Raw genomic sequence first — 21,881 nt, 5'->3', positions numbered from 1 at the left:
GTACTTTGTTTTTCAGTGAAAAAAATTGGCCAAGAGTGACTCTCCATCACCAAAATATAGTTGGCACTAATGCTTTCTGTGCAAGTGATATTTTGGTGCACATTTATAATACCTGAAAAACTAATAGTAAGTTACTTAACCTTAACGTTAGCTTGATATTGCTATTGCAACATTTGACATTTTCAAAAGAAGTAGAAAATAGGAGTATCTGCAGACTGAAATTGAAAGGCAACCTCAACCCTCTTTGTTAGCCAACATCCTTTCTCTCATGATGCTACCGTGATAAAAATTATAGTACAGTGACAAAAAAATTAGTTCCAAGGCAAGACTAGTGCAGATAATACTACTGTGCTGAAAATATCATACACCAAAACAAATCTAAGCTGTAACATATCAAAGATGGAAATCCCGGCACAGAAATGCAATGGTCCTGATTGACTAAAGCAAATGAACAAGGGCAGTACACGTGCATTGTGAACCTGTGAGTGCATGCAGTTGTATGTACCCACATAGAGTGCTATCCCGGAACCTATCTAGTTGATAGTTCACTGAGTTTCAATGGGTCAAAGATTGACATACTTTAAACATCCAAATAATGACTTCACAATAACTATTACTCAAATAAATTATGTTAAGTGGTCAAGTACATGAAGCAAACGTTACACCCCATTCTGTGTAAATACATATCACTTATAACAATAATACAAATAATAAATAATACAAAATCTATATACTCCAAGATAATAACGTCCTTTTATATCTGTAGTTTTGCATTATGTTTCTTCATAGTGCATATATTCACTCTTTTCATGCAGTGGTTGTGTCCTTCTGTTGTAAAGTAGTCGCCACTCCAAGCTCACTCCCATCATAGACTACAATCGCAATACAAATGAGTGAACTAAATCTGAGATTGTAGTCCATCACAGGAGTGAGCTTGGAGCTTATTTGTGCTTCACTCAGCTGTAGATCCTCAAATCATCTCTGAATTGGTGCTGACTCCCATCCCCCTACTAAAGGACACCCACTTTCTATTGGGCTTGCTGTATCAGCGCACCTATCCGACACAGCCCAGCAATTTTGCTAGTCCTGGCCCAGAGAAAGTCAATTTATTATTATGTCAGAACTGCTTCGGGACTGTGTATGCAGACTGTGACACGCCAGCTTCAAGATGTCATACTGAGATGAATTTTGTTGTTTAACCATATTATCTCCTGCTATGAAAACACATCAGTGGTGGAAAGTGTTATTATAGAATATATAATAGAAATAGAAAAGACAAAAACTTCCTAAGACTGGAAGTATCAAAATACGACCATGTTCTGACAAAAAGACATATATAAATAAATTGTATTATGGTAGTAAGACGCACAAAAAAACATACAGCCTATGTAAGTGCAAACACATGAAGCCTATGGAACTTCTATAATGTCTTCTCTCTGCTTTAATTACTTGTGGTGAAGCTCCTTGAATTTTGAAATTTAAACAGCTTTTCAGCAGATGACTGTGAATGTTTCTTCCTAATGGCATTTACAGCAATAGTAGCCACTTGCTAGGTTGGTATTAAATACAACACCCAGCTGAGAAATAGAAGACACGTGAAGGCTTTAAGTCTGATATGGAAAGGAGGAAATAACAATTTTTAACAAATTAATAAAGAATTCAGGAACCCATTAATCCCATGCAGATGCTACCAAATTAAAAAGTCAGAGAACATGTTTTAATAAAAGATAAAAAAGGCAACAAACTTGAGGCTTCATGCCATGAACTTACTGCACATTAAGTAGCCATGCAAACTGCCTGAATTCAAAAGTGAATCCCTAATTCTAAACAAAGACAATCGTGATTTTTGAAATCGTTAAATAAAAATGCAGTCTTACTTCAAACTGCTCATCCTCAGAGCAGTAAATGTGTTTCTCTTACTACTTTGCAAATTTAGCACTGAAAGTGGAGTCTTCTGACCAAGAGAAAAGAAATTAAGCTTAATTGATCACCAATCGAGGACAGGTATTAGCTAAATGCATAAAATGTCTCAAGGTCACTTATCGTTTCATTCATGTATGGGTTATACTGAAAGGTTGAAAGAGTCACAGAGGATACTTAGCACAGAGGATTAGTCCAAAGCAGAGTGTCACTACACGTCAAACGGCATTCTGGACATGGACTGAGTGGCGGCTATGTCTGGACCACAATCGCTGACCTGCACTGGGTTATGGCTGCATGACAGTGGATACACCGGCCTCCAAGGAACTCGTGGACTACCAGAATACATAAAGGGATACTTACCATGACACTCAAAGAAGTTAATTACAAAATCCTCTGCCACTGGTATCTAGCATTGTTAGAATCAAAGATCTACCCCAGCCACTCCTTAATGTTTCCAAGCAGACACAAAATTCTACTTGACGGATAATATGAAAATATCCACTGCTAAAGCATGGAAATCATATTACTGGACTGTTCTGGATTATGCTCCATGAAAAACTTGCAAGCATTTTACAGGACAAATAGGAAAGGTTTGAGAGCGTCTGGAACTTGTGGATACATTATACACAGTCCCCAATTTAAGCTTGATGGAGGGATGAGGGTGGTGTGGTCGGAAGATTTGCCCTTTTCTCTCTTTTCTTGTTGTTGTTCCTATCTTTACCTCTATTGTCTAGAGGAACTCTTGTTCTCTGTATGGTTCTTTATGGATAACTAATGATTGAAACAACTGAAGCATTAGCATAAAGTTTTCTTGGGAGGGGACTCCAAGTCTGTGAAAGTGTCACCAGATCTAGACCACCCCAGGATAACTTTTGCACCCTAGACTACAAGCTTACATGACTTGAATCCTACCTTCTGGAACTAGACTTGATCAATTTGTATTTGCTTAATACAGTCACATTATTTTCTACTTTGTCAACAAAATGTCATTACTGTAAGACCAATAGACATGTGTTTGCAAAATTTCCTTATTAAACTCAATAAAATAAATGAATACTCAATAAAAACTATTGAAACAGAGGGATAGATTTCTGTGTGATCTATGCAGTAATCACATGCAAAAGAGGCTAGCAACTAGTTTTGTGTAATTTAACTTGGGGAGGGGGTAGTTAAATTTAAAAATTGTTTCTACAGAAAATGGCCTGGACAGGAAGGGGGTTTAACACCCCGGTCAGCAAGTGGTTAAGTGTCTCTTGATATCCCAAAATCAGTTGCACAACCACTAGAGATTACATTGGAAAATTTGCAACCCAGATTCACAAGGGTCACTCTATACCTTACAGTATTCACCCAAAGATGAATAATGAGTTGGACCATTTGGGGAAATAAGGTATAAATGTTTAACATTTTTGTTTTTTTTAATTAGACTTTAAGCTTTGAACTATCGATTTTGATTAATTTAAACAGCTCTGGCTCAACTTCTACAAGGCATTCCACATACTCCAGTATTATCTGAATGGTAAAATTAACAATGAGATAAATACCACAGAACATTTAGAAAGCTTAAAAGGAGTTCTAGGGTCTCTACAATTGGAATAGAATGAGCAAAGCAGTAGAGCATTCAAGAAAGCTAAGAAACTGGTCACATCTGATCATTTTATTGTGCATTTTAATCAATCGAGTCTTTGCCAGTCAAATTAGCATATGACATTTCTCATTATGGAGTAGAAGCCCATGTTCTTCGGAATAAAAGTAATAGGTCAAGAGCTGTTGCCACTACTAAGTGCAGAAACCAACTAAGTGCAGGTAGACACATGGATCTAGACACAAGCTCCAAGCCTTTTATCTGGGTGAAAAGATTAATTTCTATATAGCAGGAAGTTCACAATTGCAGTAATTCCCCCTTAAGAAAGGAACAGCTGCTCCTCAGCTGCAAAGCAGACATTTTTTCTTCTTGACTATGATATAGAGCAGGAGTAGGCAAATTCTGGCACTCCGGATGTCGTAACAACTACAAATCCCATTATGCTTTTGCCTCTGGGAGTCAAGCATGTGGCTGTCAGAGTATTGCAATGCCTCGTGGGATTTGTTGTTGTACCACAGCTGGAGGGCTGGAGTATGCCTACCCTTTATATAGAATACAAATGCAAAGCAGCACACTGTTGCTTTGTGTTTATATTCTATATTATTGATAAAAGATGGGCAGTCTTGTTGTCAATTGCAAGCATCTACAGAGACTTATGAATAAGTCAGTAATAATGAGACACTAGGAGCGCAAATCCAGACTTATAAATGGTTTGATTTTGTATATTTGTGAAAAAGTGTTTTTTTTAAAAAGGTGAAAAACTTACTTGTGGTGTCAGGGATCCGGGCACGGTGGCGATTCTAGCGCTACAGGGAGTGATGTTTAAAATGTTTTGTTCAATATCCAGTGGTCTCCAAGTGGCAGAGTAGGGCTTGCTTTAGGCTTTAGGGGTTGTTTATGGCGGCTGGGAATGGTGTCATCAGTTATAGTGATGAGCTCAGGAGTCAAGGACTGAGGTAGAAAGCAGGTTGAATGCTATGTGTGCCAAACGGCTGATGTGCAAACTCCCTCTGGTCTTCGTGTGGTATATGTTCTAGAGGTGATGGAGTGGAAGTGACAGTCGATTGGGAAGGGGAGTGCACAGGGCCGTGACAGTGAGCAACGCGTTTCGAGGAGATCCTCTTTTTCAAGTTCGGAGATAGAAGGTGATGAATAAGTCAGTGTACATCAGACTGAGTGTCTTTCTCCAACTTATCAAATATTTGAGCATTAAAACCAAGAAGGATCCTACTAAGCAACTGGTTTATGAGGCAACGTCAAGGGCTGGAAGCATACAACCAACCCTGCACTGGTACTAAGGCATACATTTACAAACAATTAATTTGCCCTGCTAAAATTGCATGTACATTTGATCTGTGCAAATGGAGGCAAAAACTAATGTTAATAGCATATATTCTTTCCAGATCGAAAGTAATATCTGAAAAATATCACATTATTGCCACTAGATGGAACAGAATTGCATGGAAAATAAGTATTTGCATGCAATTTGGCAGGTATAATGGCTCTATGAATAGTTTATAAATACTCTCTTAAGTGTCCACAGGTACAGACTATGCCTCATTCAGCTCTAGTTTATATTTGGGAATTGCCATCTGCTCCATGCCAATGGGGCTGATTTTCTAAGCTATTGTGTATGCTTTTTCGAAATGAGAAGAGGTTTTTTGAATGAAGCCTGCTAGTACTTTTTCCACTATGGAAAAACTGAGGGCTTTGTTTGCGCTAGCTGGAATACCCAAACAGGCTATCAGTTTAATTTGGGAGATATAATTTGTGCATGATGAACAATGGATTAAAGTGCATTAAAGCCCGACTTAGCTTTGGATATAGTCGGCAGGATCTTCAAGTAAGAAACTTTGCAACATATTAACAAAAATGTTTTCCTTACAGAAGGACTTTCATAAGCATTAAAAAAAACAATACAGGGGCGCTAGTGAGCAGCCAACCAAGATGGCCGCAATCTAACCTGGCTCCACTACACCCGGACACGAACCTCAAGAGCTAGATACGTATTTGGTGCCCCACTACCCGCCTAAATAGTGGCACAATTCTATGAACGGTTGGAGATCAGAGATGAGAAGGAGTTACAACAATACACGCAACCGTTCACGCAGGGCGAATACTCCGGCCTTGACGCGCTCTCCAGCCAAGATGGCGTCGTCTCCCTCAGGGCCAAATTCACAGCCGTCCTCACAAGAGTCGACGGCGGACGCGGACCGGGCTTCAAATGCGAGTACATCCTCCCCTGTGCCGAGCCATCAACCGGAGCCGGCTTGTAGGGATTCTGATCTACTAGATCGATTCAAAATCCTGCTACAGAAGGAGCTGAGAACCGCCACCGACAAACTGGCGGCACAGCTCTCCGGGGATATCAAAGAACTGGGCTCCAGGATAAATGATATCGAATGCAAAATGGACGACGTGGTCAGCATTGTGGAATCTCACGAACAGGACCTAGACTCTGTTAAAACTGACCTTTCCGCTACCCTCCTCAAGCTGGAAGACCTGGAGAACAGGAACAGGCGCGGGAACATTCGCTTACGTGGTATCTCTGAACATGTGGGGGACCTGAATGCCACGGTCACGGCCATGTTCCAGGAACTCCTCCCGCACTACCCGGTCGAAAGACTTGAGATGGATCGGGTGCACAGGGCCCTGGGCGCCAAAAGATCGGAGAGACCACCGCGAGACGTAATCCTTAAGCCGACCTTTTACAGGGCTAAAGAGGAAATCGTGAAGGCAGCCTGGGAGCGCCGTGACCTCACGTTCCAGGGTTTCAAATATCAAGTCTACTCTGACCTGGCCCCACAGACCCTTCAGAAGAGGAAGGCCCTGAAACCATACCTGAACTCCCTGGCGCACCATCGCATCAAATACAAGTGGGGCTTCCCTCTCAAAGCCCACTTTGCCTACGAGGGTCGTCAGTACTCATTCGCCACTCCGGAGGAAGCGGGCACGCTGCTGGAGTCTCTACGCTTGACCACACCGGATATGCTCAACATCCCACCGCTGGCTCCGCAGGCCCAACCGAGACGACGTTTGCAACCGCTATGGGAACGCGGCCCACGACCTAACCGGAAAAAAGCTGACAGCCGACAACGATCCCCACGTTCTCAGGAAGAACCCCACGGATGACATTGCGCTGGGGCCTACCGGCTTCCATTGCAACCTTGCGTTGGTTCCCGTTGTACCATGTATGTTTTATGTTTATGTTGGAAAATAAAAAATTATTGCAAAAAAAAACCAAAAAACAATACAGGTCCATACATGCATGTCTAAATACCGGTATTAGCTTCTCCAAAGTCCCGCTATTGAGATGTGAATAAAATCCCTTCTTTATTCCTTGCTTTCCAGCTTTTCTGCTTCTCACCAGATAGAAGCCCAATTTGTGGGTGTAATAACCTTGAGCTCATTTGCTGTTCAGTGAGCACACCTAGGGAACTTGGCATGTCAGCTAGACGCACCATGTCGCCCATTTCCACCTGCTCTGTCATTCCAAGCAGTGACATGCTTAGCTGGATCCACCAACCAGTTTCAGCTGTGCCTGGTGTAAGCAAGTGTACAGTGATATCACTGTGATGGCGCACGGCTGCACTGGGAGCCGATATAGTTTCTGTTCTCTTCAGAAAGCTACAAAGAACCCCAGTAGCAGGGAATGACATGTACAACAGTAATGTGCCAGGACCCACAGAGCTCCCTTGGTGCTGGGCAATTAGAGCAGTGTCTGGCCTGGGTATGCCTCTAAAGCCTGTTGCTGATCCTATGGCCAGGTTGTACATAACATATCACCACATACAGAGGGGCCACACAGCATCATTGGTTGGTAGAACACAGGTGGCATGGCTGCCTGTATCCTAGCAACCATTGATGCAGTGATAGGACCTGACACACAGCCTTACTGGTTGCTAGGATGCAGGCAGCCTGGCCGCCTGTGTCCTGGCAACCGATAAAGCTGAATTGCTGGGTGGCAGATCCAGCTCAGAGGGAATTGCTGGGTGGCAGATCCAGCTCAGAGGGACAGAGGGAGTGGAACAGAGTAAGTGACACACACTTGGGGATGTGCTTGGTGCCCAGAACAAGTAGTGTCAATTAATGTTAATTAAATATTTTTCTCCTTGATATTTGTGTGGTCAGACAGCGTTAGAGGGAGGTGGCACTGTCATCCATGCTACCTCAGGAACAGGACCACGTTGGGGAAAACTGTATAAAGTGAGGCATGATGCCAAACATACACTAAAAATAGATTTTGGGTTTAAATACCTTTAAAGTTGAACTCCCAGTTAAGTGAAAAAATGATGCTTGCAGTTGGGCCCTTCTGCACTGCAAAGGTTAAAAGATTGAAGGTAAGCACAGCAGACTCAAGTACCACTTTAAAACCAGAACGTTTATATCTCTGAAATGTGTTCTGGAATAGAACTCTGTTTTACTCTCAAGGCTGTGGGACATACAGCTATGTTCACCCCCTCCCCTTTGAAATAATTACTGTTGAACAGAATCTGCAACTCACAGAAACTCCTATACACTGCTGGTGACAAAGACTACTCAAGAAACTAAGAATGGGAAATTGAAAATGCCTTACAGTGCATAATTATAAACACACCTCCTTGCTCCAATGTACTACATTTTATGAAAAGACAAGTGCTGCGCTTGTTTCTTCAGAGTACAGGAAAAAGCATCAGACCATTGGTTGTGTAGTGTGTTTCTGCAGTGACTTTTAAAGAGAACATGAACTCTGCACGCTGTGCCCAAAAAAGGTAAACAGAAGACAAAGGGCTAGTCACAAATATTGCCTGCAGGCTCCCTGCAGCTGATTTTTCCCCCATTACTTGCTATACCATGTTCCACGCTGTGCCTCTGTGTGGAGGTAACCACCTTGGAGGAATTTTTTAAGCAGCAGCATGATAGGTGTAGAAATCACAGATCCACAGAATGAAGAAGAGGCAAGTAAATGCTTGCACTGCAGGTTCTCAGATACAGCTTCCTTTCCAGCAAGGAGAACAGTGAGCAGCATAGTAGTGACATCACCAAATGTCATTACAAGTCTCATGAGACTAGCAGGCACAGGCAGCAGTGCCTTAGATAATCTCACACTGCACATATACAACTTTAAGGCTGAAGGCATGGAGGTGCTGTTTTTCAGAAGCAAAAGACAAAAGATAGATTTTTTAGGGTACTACATGGGCTCAGTTAACATTTCTTGGCATATAGTTGGTTATGCCAGTCAATTGTCACGTACCTGGATGGAGATGGAGCTGAACGGGGTCTACCCTTGCACCACTTGTCTGACGACCCTGGAGGTGATGACAGGAGGAGTAAGGGTACAGGGAAGCATGAGTACTGATGCAGTGGCTGAGCACATTCTGTACATGAACTTGAGTGCAATGACCCAAAGACCGTAATGGCAGGGACCGGGCTGCAGACTGCAGCAGCAATGTGAACCTAGGAGCTGACGCTGGCACAAAGGGTTTCAGTATGCAGCCAAGGTTGCAGAGCCCAAATGGAGCCATGTGAAGACCAGGATCGGAGTCAAGGTCACAAGCCAGGGTCATACACAGGAGAATCTGATATAGAGATGCGGTGCCAAATCGGTAAGTGCTAAAAGATTCAAGGTCACAAGTCAGGGTCATACACAGGAGAATCAGATGCCAAATCAGTAATCGGAGGCAGAGTTAAAATAGTAAGCCAGAGTTAAGGCATATTTCCGCGAGGGCACAAATTCCAACATGCATATGCCCACCAATCAGAGCATGTTTGTCCATAATCCTGAGGACAGGATCATGTAGCACAGTGCGCACATGTACTCGTTTTGGCTTCATGGTAAGTGCCTTACAGAAATCAAGTTTCATCAACTAGGTTTAAAGCCAATCTCCAGTTAAAAGAAAATACCATTGCAGTGGGGCTACCCCCACAATGCAAGGGTGAACTGCTGGTTTTTGTCTAGGGAGATTTGGTAAGACACTTGTAGTTACCTCATTCTCACTCCCGCTGGCTCCAAGATCAGCGCCCGCAGCCTCTTCCTCCTTCAGCTCTGGTGGTCAGAGCTCTGGTGGTCAGAGGCCAGCTGACGTCATTGCATCTAATGCAAGGCCTGTAGCTCTGTATTAAATGTGAGGACCCATGGGACACTGCATGAGTTGGAGCATAGAGAAAGAGGAGAGTGGAAACCACCGCTGTAGTGTGGAATAGGTAAGTAAAAGTGCTTTACAGAATCCCTCTAGACAAAAAAGAGTAGTTATCTTGGTTGTTCAGGGAAAAGGCTCCGGTTTTGCTGGTGTTTCCTTGCTCCTGTTTTTTGTAAACCATAGGTTGGTATACTGGACAACACACAGGCATAACTTGGCAATACATGGCAAAAGATACCCTCCGTAGAATACAACAATAGGTCTGATTATTCCCCTCATTGTTCGGTGGCCGACATCAGTGATAAAGTTAACACAGAAATTATTTATACACTGCATTAAACTATTTCTGTTTTCTTATGAAGGACCTAATGAATTTGAGAGCATACAAAGGCCTACATTTACTCCAAGGCATGGCACTCTGATCTAATAAATATCAGCTTGGCTAGATTGTCCCTCTCGGCCTGATATATAATTAGATGAATAGAAAACAATTGCACATTAGAATAACTGATGAAAGGTATACTGGACTGGGGCAAGAACATAAAAAATGTGGAGATGAAACCTAGGGCTATTACCATAGCAACCAATCAGTCGTATTTTTTTCATATTATTGTCATTATCATTAGTGCTATTATTATTTTTATTTGGAACCATTCAACCTATTCCATATTTATTACCAGCCACTATGACAATGGCAACTAAACTTTCACTGGATGCTGACGACAACATCTCCACTTTATAATTCTGTATAATTCTGAATATGTTCTATCATGCTGTCTTCTTTTGCGTTTTGATTATTTTCTGCATGGAAAAAATGCTGCATTGAAATACCCTAGACATCAACATTCTGCGTTAGACTACTGCTCCATAAGGAGACGTATGTTATTTCTGTGATGCCAGTATAGGCATATCTACAAACCTTACACTATAGTGAGTCCCCGGTGATTATGTTTGCCTTTTTGTGCCCCTGGGTACAGCAGATGTACATTGCAACAGCTGCGGTGAATTCACTTGGAACAAAAAGACAACAAACAACAGAATAAAATCCCGCAGGCAATGAGAAATAGCAAGAGCATAAATGAATTTATGCATGTAGTATCCTTAAATACTAAGCACCTCTATTCAACGCTTCCAATCTGTTTTTTTTTTACTTGTCAGCAACAGCAAGAGGGTCATCTATATCTAGATTATATACTGCAAATATGTGCATCAAATTCAGTTACCTATAAAAGAAATATGTGATTTAAAAAATATTTTTTTCTTTTCAGCAACCAAATAGCAAACCAAAAGAAAAAAAAAATGAGCAAAGAAGGATCTATAGCCGAGTCAACTGATGCTTTTGTAGCGCTCACCCCCGAAGGAGCCGCTGAATAACCGGATATTTCTATCCCCCTACACCAATGTACCGCCCAAAGAGTGGATCCACAGCACACCAACACACCTTTGAACAGTTTTATAGCAGATTTACTGACAAATCAGAGATGAACAACTATGATACAATAGTAATGACAGAAATCCCCAACAATAATGAGTATCAACAGGCTGAGGCACTCTGCGACCCAGTAACTGCAGCTATCTGCTGTCAGTACTGAGGTACGTGAGGCCAATTGTCTCTAAAGGCTTTCCCCTGAATGGGGTGTATGTCCCTTTAAGGTCTCCCTTTAACAATGTCCGAACCTCCCTATACTACTGGCCAGTAGTGGTGTCCTAAGCTAGCCGGCGTTGGGCCCTTACTGTAGTGCAGATATGAACAGCAAACAGGTTGTCAACATGGCCAAAGGCCTCTCACCAATCCTCAGGTCAGTTGGAAAGATATGAAGACTGCTGGCAGGAACTGGGCGTCCTCTCTCTCTCTCTCTTCAGTTCAGGCGACATAGAGGGAAGTTATCTGGGTCCCTGACAAAAGGTCCTCACCCATCCAGGATGTTTGCAGGGACAAGTTAACTCCTTACAGTTAGGAACAAGAATCGCTGTGATAGCACATATATGTATATTATATAGGGGCTACACTTTTAATTTGCAATTTAAATTTCATGCTGTCTGATAGAAATGTTGCCTATGTTGTAAATGAAGATGCCCTAACCAATTAGCCAGTGTACCAATTATCCAAAGTCTACTTCATAATGAGGATATAGGCTTACAATGGCAAACTCAGAAGAAGTCTTATGTCAGAAACATGGAGGCTGACATTGCTGACTAGCATACCAATGTATTTCACTTGGTTTAATACAGATTAAAACTCTTTTGCAGTGGTCATGGCAGATGGACAGAACCACCAGATGTAAATTTAAGGTAGACATATACTACATTGTTAAAATGTCTTGGTGGGATGGATAAATACACTATATGGGCAAAAATGCTTACCTTTCCCAGAAAAAAAATCTTACTCGGGGCTCCCAGGCCATATGTCTTAATCCCTAGGCCCATGGATACAGTACATAATGTCTGCAGAAGGGGATGTAGGGGATGTTCCAATATGAACTTTAATTATCCCCTTTAACAGAGATCACATGACCAAGTGCCTATGCTTTCAAACAGCTACGGCTAGATCCTTCGGCAGCTTCGTGAATAGACCCCATACTGTACATCTAGATTATTGCAGGCTTTGTATTCTTTGCATACCTTATTTCCCTTTTCTTCCCCAGCCTTCTGGCAGTGGCCATGTTTACGAAGGGCAGATTACTAGCTCTCCTTTTACTTCCTGGATTTCTGGAACATTTCACTAGACAAGTGCCTAGGACATGTGACCATTCACATAATTTCAGGGTTGGAAAATGCCTTTCCCTGAGATATCTTGAGATTACAGATGATATTTCCCAGCAATGGTCTGCTGATGACAAGGCAATCCCAGTGTGCATTGCTTTGGCAAACTGAAGTCATTTTGCCCTTTCAAAGCAGGAATTGAGTGGTCTGCAAGTGTAAGTATTTCAAAATCACAGCATTTTACACCTGACATGTCTGATATTATTAATCATCATACATAGAGGGATGCATTGGTAGAATTTGATTTTTGAGTGTAAAGGTCCGCTTTAAGTAAAGGTCCACTTTAACCAGTTTTGAAGGGACTCGGCGGAGAAAATAACAGCACTTTAGAGAGTTGTTTTCATGTGACTTTAACACAAAAGTTTTTATTTTTCGATTTAACCACATTTCTTTATTCATGTATTTTTTTTATTTAGCATATTTCCAACTATATACAATGTTTGCACTCCTTGCTTTAGTGAATTTCTTCCTAGTTCTGTCATAGAATCTTCATCCCATTCTGACAATCCTCTTGTCCTTCTTTTTGCAGGGCTGTGTTGAGACCCTCATCATTCCCCAACCTTCTCTCCCCTGGCATGCTCCCTCTCTCTGCAGTTGCGCTTGTAATAGATTTCATTATTAGCATCTCTATTGCTAATTACCATCCAGAGCTATTCATTAAGCTGTCAGATCCGTAGCTGGAGGACAACATACAACGCTGTCAGATAGTGCTTAACCACTTCACTGCATCATGATTGCTTTTTTCTGTAGCACTTATTCAGAGTGGCGTTGTATAACTCTTTATGTGCCAGACACATTGATGGAATGATTGCACAGTGAGTGATCACATTTATATGATTAATGGCTTTTATAATATCCAGTGACATGTCTGAGAATGTATTTCTTTGGTAGACATGGATTAAAGGCTATTACTGTATAAGAAACAAGTACATTTCCCTGGGGGCACAACATTCCTAGTGCCACTTAAAATAGTTTTGGTCTATATTACTAACCTCTGCAAAACAAAGGTAATTAATTTTAATATTTCTGACTACAACACAGTAAGCCCCCACCCACACTTTAGCTGAGCGTCTTTGGTCATTTTTTTACAAGCATTTTTGCCTATTTTGAGTGTGTTTCACGCTTTGTTTTTTTCTCTATTTTTAGCCAATAATACACCCATTACTAGGCAAGAAAACGCAAGAAAAATGCATGTTACGTGCATTTTTCAGGTGGTCCCATTGGAGTCTGTTGGGGCCAAAACACGCAACTCTGCCCCAAAAGAAGCTTTTTCTAGCGACAAGCTTTCAGTTTCAAACGACACTAAGCTCAGGTGTGAACTGGCACCATTGAATAAAATGAAAGTTCTAATGTTGAGTGTTGGAGGGCTTCTGGTGAAGCTTTTAATCACTCGCTTGTGAATGGGCCTAAAGGTGATGCATACTTTTTTTTTTTTAAATGTGAAAATATGTAGTCAATTGTTATGGGAAACAAAATCATATAAATGACATAAGATGCACATGTATACATAAGTGCTGAGTAGTACAAGTACTCAGCATCCTATAAATTCTACAGCCTTAAGGTCCCCACACACCTTACGATAATCGTACGATAATCGTGGGAAATCCCGCGATCGTACGAGACAAGGTACGAGTCAAGGTCCGAGTCTAGGATCAGGTACCATAATAAAAGGGGCAGTTGATTGGACAGTGGCGATCTGATCTCGAATAGCATCTATTTTGTGCATTAATGGCAATGTCCTGGGCAGTGAGTGAGTTAGTGGGTGGTGGTGGTGGAGGACATAGTAGAGACTTGAAGGTAGAAAAGAGTTGACGAGGTCTGGATGAGAGTGTGTTAATGAGAGTGACAAAATAAGTTTGTTTGGCAGCACGGAGGGAGGAGTTATATTTTTATCAGGGCAGCTTTGTACAGGGTAAAGTCTTGCAGAGACCTAGTTTTCCGCCACAGTCGCTCCAGAGTGCGGCTTTGTCTAAGCAGCAGAACCATCGAGCTATGGCTCATAAAGCACTGGCAAAAAACTTTTAGGGCCTACTCACACTTTTCCATTTTGATGCAGTAAAACTTTAGCATTTTGCTGTATGAAAATGTATGTCAGGTGGATATCCCACTCTTTCCTATTTGGTTGACTTACATCTATGCGCTGCTGTTTAATGTGAAAAACAAAGGGAAATTATATATGGGCTCATCCATACACGTGTGCATTACCATGAGCGCTACATGCTTACGAAACAGTATAAATGCAGCCTTCGTTTTTTTTATATGCCAGAAAAGATGTTGACAATGCCCATCTGAAATCAGATTCAGCTACAGCTTAAAAAAGAGTAAATCATATCTGAAATAGTGCATAGGTCACTATACGATAGTGTATAGTGCATGAGCCAGAAACAATCTTAGGAACTGCTGAATAGACATGTGCAATTCGTTTCGTTCCGAATCGAAATTCTGACAAAATTTCGGAAATTCAGACATTTGGATGTATCCGAATTACAGAAATAACGAATCCAAATTTCCGATTACGAAATTCGTTATCTGTAGTCTGGACGAAATTTGGTTTGTTGGAGCAAAATGACATTAGAAAAAAAAATATTTTTTTTTAGTCTGCAGAAGAGGATAAAAAAAGCGTGAGGGTCCTATCGTGATTGACACTGGATTACATCGATGGAGCCTTTTTTTTATTTTAATTAAAGGAATAGTCAAAAATGTACTAAATTTTATCAAAAGTCTGGACTTTTTAATAACTCTTTTATGTAACCCTTTAGTGAATGGGTAGGGGTGCAAGTACCTCTTACTCATTCACAAGGGGTACCCCAATGCAAATAAGCCCCCTTGCCCGCAGACCCCCACAACCACCGGCTCAGGGATGCGGGGAAGAGGCCCTTGTCCCCATCGGCATGGGGACACCCTCCCAATGCCGAGGGCACGTGGCCTGGTAAGGCGCAGGGAGGGGGGGGTGCTCGATTGTCCCCTCCCTTTCCTGCCCTGCCGGGCCAGTGCTCGGATCAAGGGTCTGGTAGGACTGTTAGGGGGACCCCACGTTTTTTCCCCCCATTTTTGGGGGCTGGGGTTCCCCCTTAAAACTCCTACCAGACCTCAAGGGCCTGATAGGATTTTGGGGGGAACCCCATGCACTTTTTTTTTGTTTTAACTTGGGGGGGGTCCCTCCTCCTAACATTCCTACCAGACCTAAAGGGTCTGGTATGAATTGGGGGGAACCTCACACTTTTTTTTCTCCTTTTCTGCAGACTGTAAAAAAAAAAAAAAGGTTCCTTTTCTCAAATGTCACTTTGCTGCCACGAACGAACGAAACGAAAACAAAACGAAATTTCGACCGGACTACTGCTAACGAATTTTGTCCGAAACCAAATCCCGAAACGAATTGAATTTCGGACCCGAATCCCGAAAAACGAAATAACGCAAAATCCGAATCAAAACGAAACACATTTTTTGCCAGTGCACATGTCTACTGCGGGAAAAGAACAATTAAGTACTTGGACACAAATGCAGAAGGAAAGGTTTAAGAAACCACATGATGTTACATACCTTGTACTTGTATGAGGAGCCCAAGAGGGTGGCCTCTTCCACAATGCCCATCTGAGCACCCATGGAAGCTGAGACAGGGCCTGCAAGTGCAAAGGAATGGCACAAATGCCAAGGTACAGAAACCTGTTTTAGAAGCGATGCTATCAGATATACCAAGTACAGATGGGAGAGGAGTCAAGTCTCAGGCTGGAGTCATTAAGGCTGCGTTCACACCTGACCGTTTTGTAGCGCGTCCTACGCTCGATGAACGCTCTACAAAACAGTCAAAAAAATAAATAGCATTGTAGTCAATGCCCTCGTTCCCACCTAGGCGTATTTCCGCGCGTCCCTGACGTCCTACAAAACGGCCCACGCCTGAAAAGGTCCCGGGACTACTTTGGGCCGTTTTGTAGGGCGTTTTCCATTTGGATACTGCCAAGTAGCTTTTGGAATCGCGCGACGGCCGCGCGACTTTTTTACCGCGAATCGCAGTAAAAAAAACGCGTGACGGTCGCGCGACAGACGCGCATATTACAATACGCCTAGGTGTGAACCCAGGGTAACAGACAAGCAGCGAGGCACCAAATCATGAGCAGGGTCAGAGAAAGGCCAAGGTCAGCAACATGCAGGCAGAGGGATACAATCCAAGTCGTGAGATGAACAGAAATCATAAGTAGTATAGGTTGGACTTGATGGACTAATGTCTTTATTCAACCTCAAATACTATGTAACTATGTAACAAGGGAAATCCAAGAGCAGGTCAGCAGGAAGCCAGGTCAGCAACAAAGGTTTTGCACAGGTTGAGGATCAGAGATCACAGGAGTACAGCTTCAAAGACCATTCAGCAATGAGACTATGCAGAACTCAGGTTTAAGAAGCCTGCTTGGCATCAATGTCAGTGGAGGGCATGCATTCAAGTTTGTGCATCTGCTGTGATGTGAGCATGCTAACACATTGTTGGCTAATACATTGTTCCTGACAAGTGGTTTAGCATATTTATTCAATATGCGCAACAAAACCTTGTTGATCCTGCCAGAAATCCATCATAACTTTTTGTAGTAAGCAGTCAACACAGTGCAATTTCTGCAGTGATATCCCAAGAAGTCATATCAGCGCTGTTCGGGTTACCTCTGAACTACAGAACATCTCCTATTATGTTATAAATATTAGTTATTTATATGTAGTTATATGTTACTGACAGGATAACCAGGTGAAAATAAAGGAAAAAATGCTAAGGCAGCCACCTCATCTGAGGACGGATTCTTGGGCTTACAATTTCATGCAAGGTGGACATTGTGCTAAACCTTTCATGAACTCGCACATGACAAAGTTTGGTGCTATCAGTTGATGGTAATAAGGTGACCGTTAGTCTATTAAATGCTGGGGTTGGTCTGGGGCTGATTTTGTAAAGTTTTTTTCGTTGACATTTCACCAAATATGACAGGTTTCATATCTAGGTGTTATTTCTGTGTGGCTTGTCCCACCAGTGAATAAACAAAGCAACTCAATAACTGGCAATAGATTTGATCAGAAGCAATTCTGTTTTTGTGCCAGAAGCACAAAATGTACTTGTGTGCAAACACATCAAAAGCTTTCATTATATTCCTTTATCAAGCAAATACATGCCTGCATAACACACACTACCTTGTTTTAATATGAAGCCAAGACTAGTTGGCTTCCACAAAGCTTTGCTAAGTGCCAAATAGACCTAGGGGCCCCATGAGTATCGTTTGGTTACAGCTCCAAAATCTATGTTAAAATGAGTGTAATCAGCCAGTTTCTCACCCACCACCCTTAGACCTGTCCTTATCAGAGTTAGTATGGGAACACGGGAGTAGGGATTCTGTAAGCCAGGTCTAGTTTGTACATCAAGCCAGGTCTTGAAAGCAGCATACTCCTAGCAATAATGTACTAGTATGATTGCTTGAATGCAGGTTCAGCACTCCAAACTAATCTATGCTGTTCCAATAATCTTACATGATATTCCAACTTTGTCCCCTATTATAGATTATTTAGGACCCCAAAAATGAGATGAGGAGATATAACAAAGCCACCGTTCCCCTATGTTTAGATTAATTTTGTTTTACTTGTTTGTGTGGCAAAAAGGAGAAATAGCAATAGTGGGACTTCTAAGGTGTCAATAATATGAAATCATCATTACAAAGTACATATTTTATTCATATGTATACACAAAACGTTTAAAAAGAAGGACATTTTGTATGTTCTCATAGAGAGGATTCACAAACTTATACACATACTGTATGTCTACCAGATACTCTTTCTACTAGCTAGCTTTTACATTCTGTCCAAGTGCCAACTCTTTCCAGACTATGCTAACAATAAGGCGTAGGAAAATGGCAGTTTTGATGTGTTTTGCCTGCTTCTTCAGAACATATGGTTTGTATGGCATCAAAAACAAATTCTACATTCAGAATACATAAAATCATTCACACCAGTCCTTGGCTTTCAGGTGCTTAAAATCTTATTCAGTAAGGTATATACTGTGCATAGGATATCCTGCAAAATACATACCTCCCAACTGTCCCTCATTTGAAACCAAATCCCTCTTTCCTCCTCAGTTGTCCCTCTTTTTGGTCTGATGTACAGATATCTTTGAAAATTAATTATTTACCTACCAACAATGTTATTCTGCGCTAAAAACTTCATCCTATCTTTTGATTATCTTGTTTGCTATTTCCAAAAGTCAGTTTAAAGGAAAAGTAATGGTGAAAAAAACTATTCTAGGTAATTTAGATTTCCTTCTGTTTTCTGATAATGCAATCTGGAGAAACAGGGCTCCCTTAAAGAAAGCATCCCTGGCATGCTATGCAATTTGAATTTCCCCTAGGTCATGGTAAGCATGCCTTCCTTTATATAGCACTGCATAACATGTTCTCTGTTTCTTTTTGCCTTACTCATGAATTGTTCCTGTTGTGTAAACACACCACTAAATAAGTTTAATAGAAATGATGATTAGGGTTGTTGACATGTGTGAGGAAGACCCTAAGGACCCTTTCACACGGGTGCCTGTCAGTTCCAATCAGCAAGGGATCTGTGATCACAGCAGTTCAAAACGGATGTCATTATTGTGTCTAAACTTAGCAGACCCATGTTAGGTCTATGGGGAGTCGGATGTAAACTGACATGTGTCTGTTTACATCAGATTACCCCCGAACTACCACGATCAGGTCTGCCAAAACGGAACTCTGTTCCGTTTGTTTTTCCAGACCTGAACGCAGTCAGGGGTTTTAAGATGTAAACGGACGCACATCCAGATTAGATCTGGCTGCCCATAGACTAACATTGGGCTTCCGATCAGATCTGTCAGCAAAACCGATAGGTGGACCGGATTGGAATGCCAGTCTGAAAGGGGCCTAACATTTTTTTTTCTTTTATCACTGTTGTACTCATCTTACAAGGGGGCCGGTTAGGAGGTGAGTTAATGTAAGGGGTAGAGAAGCAGTGGTGTAACTATAGTATATCTGACACCTGGGGTCATTTTTTTTTTTCTTTTATCACTGTTGTACTCATCTTACAAGGGGGCCGGTTAGGAGGTGAGTTAATGTAAGGGGTAGAGAAGCAGTGGTGTAACTATAGTGTATCTGACACCTGGGGTCAATTCTTTTTTTTAAAACCCCCTTCCTCTATGTGTCAAAATTATTTTCAGTGCATATGATATTCAGGGTTTCATTTATAAAAGTAGGAAATTCCTATACTCGTTAGCATCATCTATTGTCATGCGGAAGGCAATTAAATCAAACAGAGTAAACACAAAAGTAATAATGTTGATTTGTATCTCTCCCTTCTGAACAACCTTTATAAGTGAACCCCTAAGTGATTACTAATAGCTAGAGAGGGAATGGAGACCGTGAAAATCTTCTTTTTTTGAATGTCTTTCATATAATCATGGCAGTAAAAAATACAAAAATCAAGCGTTCAATAGAAACAAAATATGGGGATAATAGTGGTGTGATTAAAAGTGACAGACCTGCAGGCCATTAAAAAGTAGTATGCTCCTCTATGCAGCAGTGACTTAACACTACGTAGACAAAATATGGCATTCCTGGCAATACATTAGCTGCCAATTAGCAATCATATACAATACATGGGCAACGAATAGTCAACTGTTAAAATGAATGGGCAAAAAATGGGCAATCCTGACAATATGTGAGCAAAAAAAGAACAATTTTCACAATAACAATTGTTTCAATATGCAGTCAATAACTGGACAATCAGTACAACATTTGGGCAACAAAAGGGCAATAAAAGTGACAATACCTGGTGTCCAGACAGTGGCAACAAAGCCATATGATTATTGGGAAAAATATCCTTTACATTGGTCGTAAATGGGAAGCATTCTGAATTCTTCTTACTGACCACCAGGCCTGCAGGGGCTTGCAGCATTCTTCACACCTTACATTGGTGATTAGTGTAATCCCCAAGTGTAATCCCCACTGGCCACCAATGTAAAGGGCAAAATGTGCACTAGTGATCAGTGATTACATGCAGAGAGGCACCTAAAAATATAATCTCTACTAATGGTACTTTTTACCTTTGATAAACAGCAGGCATCTCTGTCTGCTGCACCAGTGCCACTTGTTCTAACTGGTAGAGAGTTTGTGTGATCCACCAGATCCACAGGACCACTTGTACGCAGTAAGGTTAATGTCAGATCTACTATGACCTAACTAGAGATGGAGATACTCATACAGCACAGAAACATTATCACAAAATCCTATTAATAGACTATGGCCATTAATATGCTCCACTGTGTAGCATCGCCGAGCTGAGTAATAATGATTGCAATTATTGATAGCTCCATAACTGTGTAACTGCATACAAACTGCAGGTTTAAGCATCCATTCACTCAGTTCTAATGCTAAGACCTGGCCTTTTAATGCTGTATAGACAGGAGGTCTCAATAGGGTAGGCAATTAATATCCATTGTGGGTGGAATGTGTATCTATCATAAATAACTTAATGTAGAACTGAATCCAAAACATTTTTTTCAGTTTTGAATGGATAAAGAAAGGGAGGGTTACAACCCCTGTCCGATTTTTCTACCATCTGTGTCCCATTGGGGAGATTTCCCTTCACTTCCTGTCCAATACCCATATCAGGAAGTGAGAGGAAATCCCTCCAAAAAGAGTGAAATCCCTTGTGGCCATCAGGGTCACCAAAACTATTGTCCCCATTGGAAGATTTCCTATCTATTGCTGTTCTGATGACAATCCAAAATTTGGAACTTCCCTAACTGGGACACAGACAGCAATAAAAACCTGACAGGTGTTCTAATCCCTCTCCACTCTATCCAAAACTAAAAAAAAGGTTTTGACTTCCTTTGCTCTTTATGCTCTATCTTACCACTCCCTTGACAATGGTGCACTTAGAGGTCTATTCACCCTGTACTTCTTCCTGACCTGCTCATTCTACACTTCTTCTTCCTGATCTGCTCTCACTACACTCCTTCTTCCTGATATGCTCTTCCTGCTCTTTCTCTCTTACCTGCTCACCCTGCACTAATTTTTCCTGTCCTGCTCACCCTACAGTTGTTTTTGATCAGCACTCCCTGCACTCCTTCCTTCTGATCTGCTCTCGAAAAAATTCTTCTTTTTGATCTGCTCTTGCTGCACTCCTTATTCCTGACCTGCTCACCCTGCACTCCTTCTTCCTGATTTTCTCACCTTGCACTCCTTCTTCTTGATCTCCTCTCACTGCACTGCTTCTGTAGTCAGCTTGTGGAAGCGTGCACAGTGGGCTGACAATGCTGCCACAGGGACCATACACTGTGGTGAGTGTTTTCATACTCAAGAAATATGTGGAAGATGCTTACAGGATCAACAGGTATTTCTGCACATTTATCCTCACAATATCCACAGATCAGCCACAACATTATAACCTAATATTGAGTAGGCCCCCCTGTTTGCTGCCAAAATAGCCATGACCTGTCACCACGCATCATCAACCCCCCC

The sequence above is a fragment of the Nanorana parkeri genome, unplaced genomic scaffold, assembly GCF_000935625.1.
Source record: "Nanorana parkeri isolate BGI_ZX_2015 unplaced genomic scaffold, ASM93562v1 scaffold369, whole genome shotgun sequence".
Taxonomy (NCBI): domain Eukaryota; kingdom Metazoa; phylum Chordata; class Amphibia; order Anura; family Dicroglossidae; genus Nanorana; species Nanorana parkeri.
Note: the sequence above shows the minus strand (reverse complement) of the source record.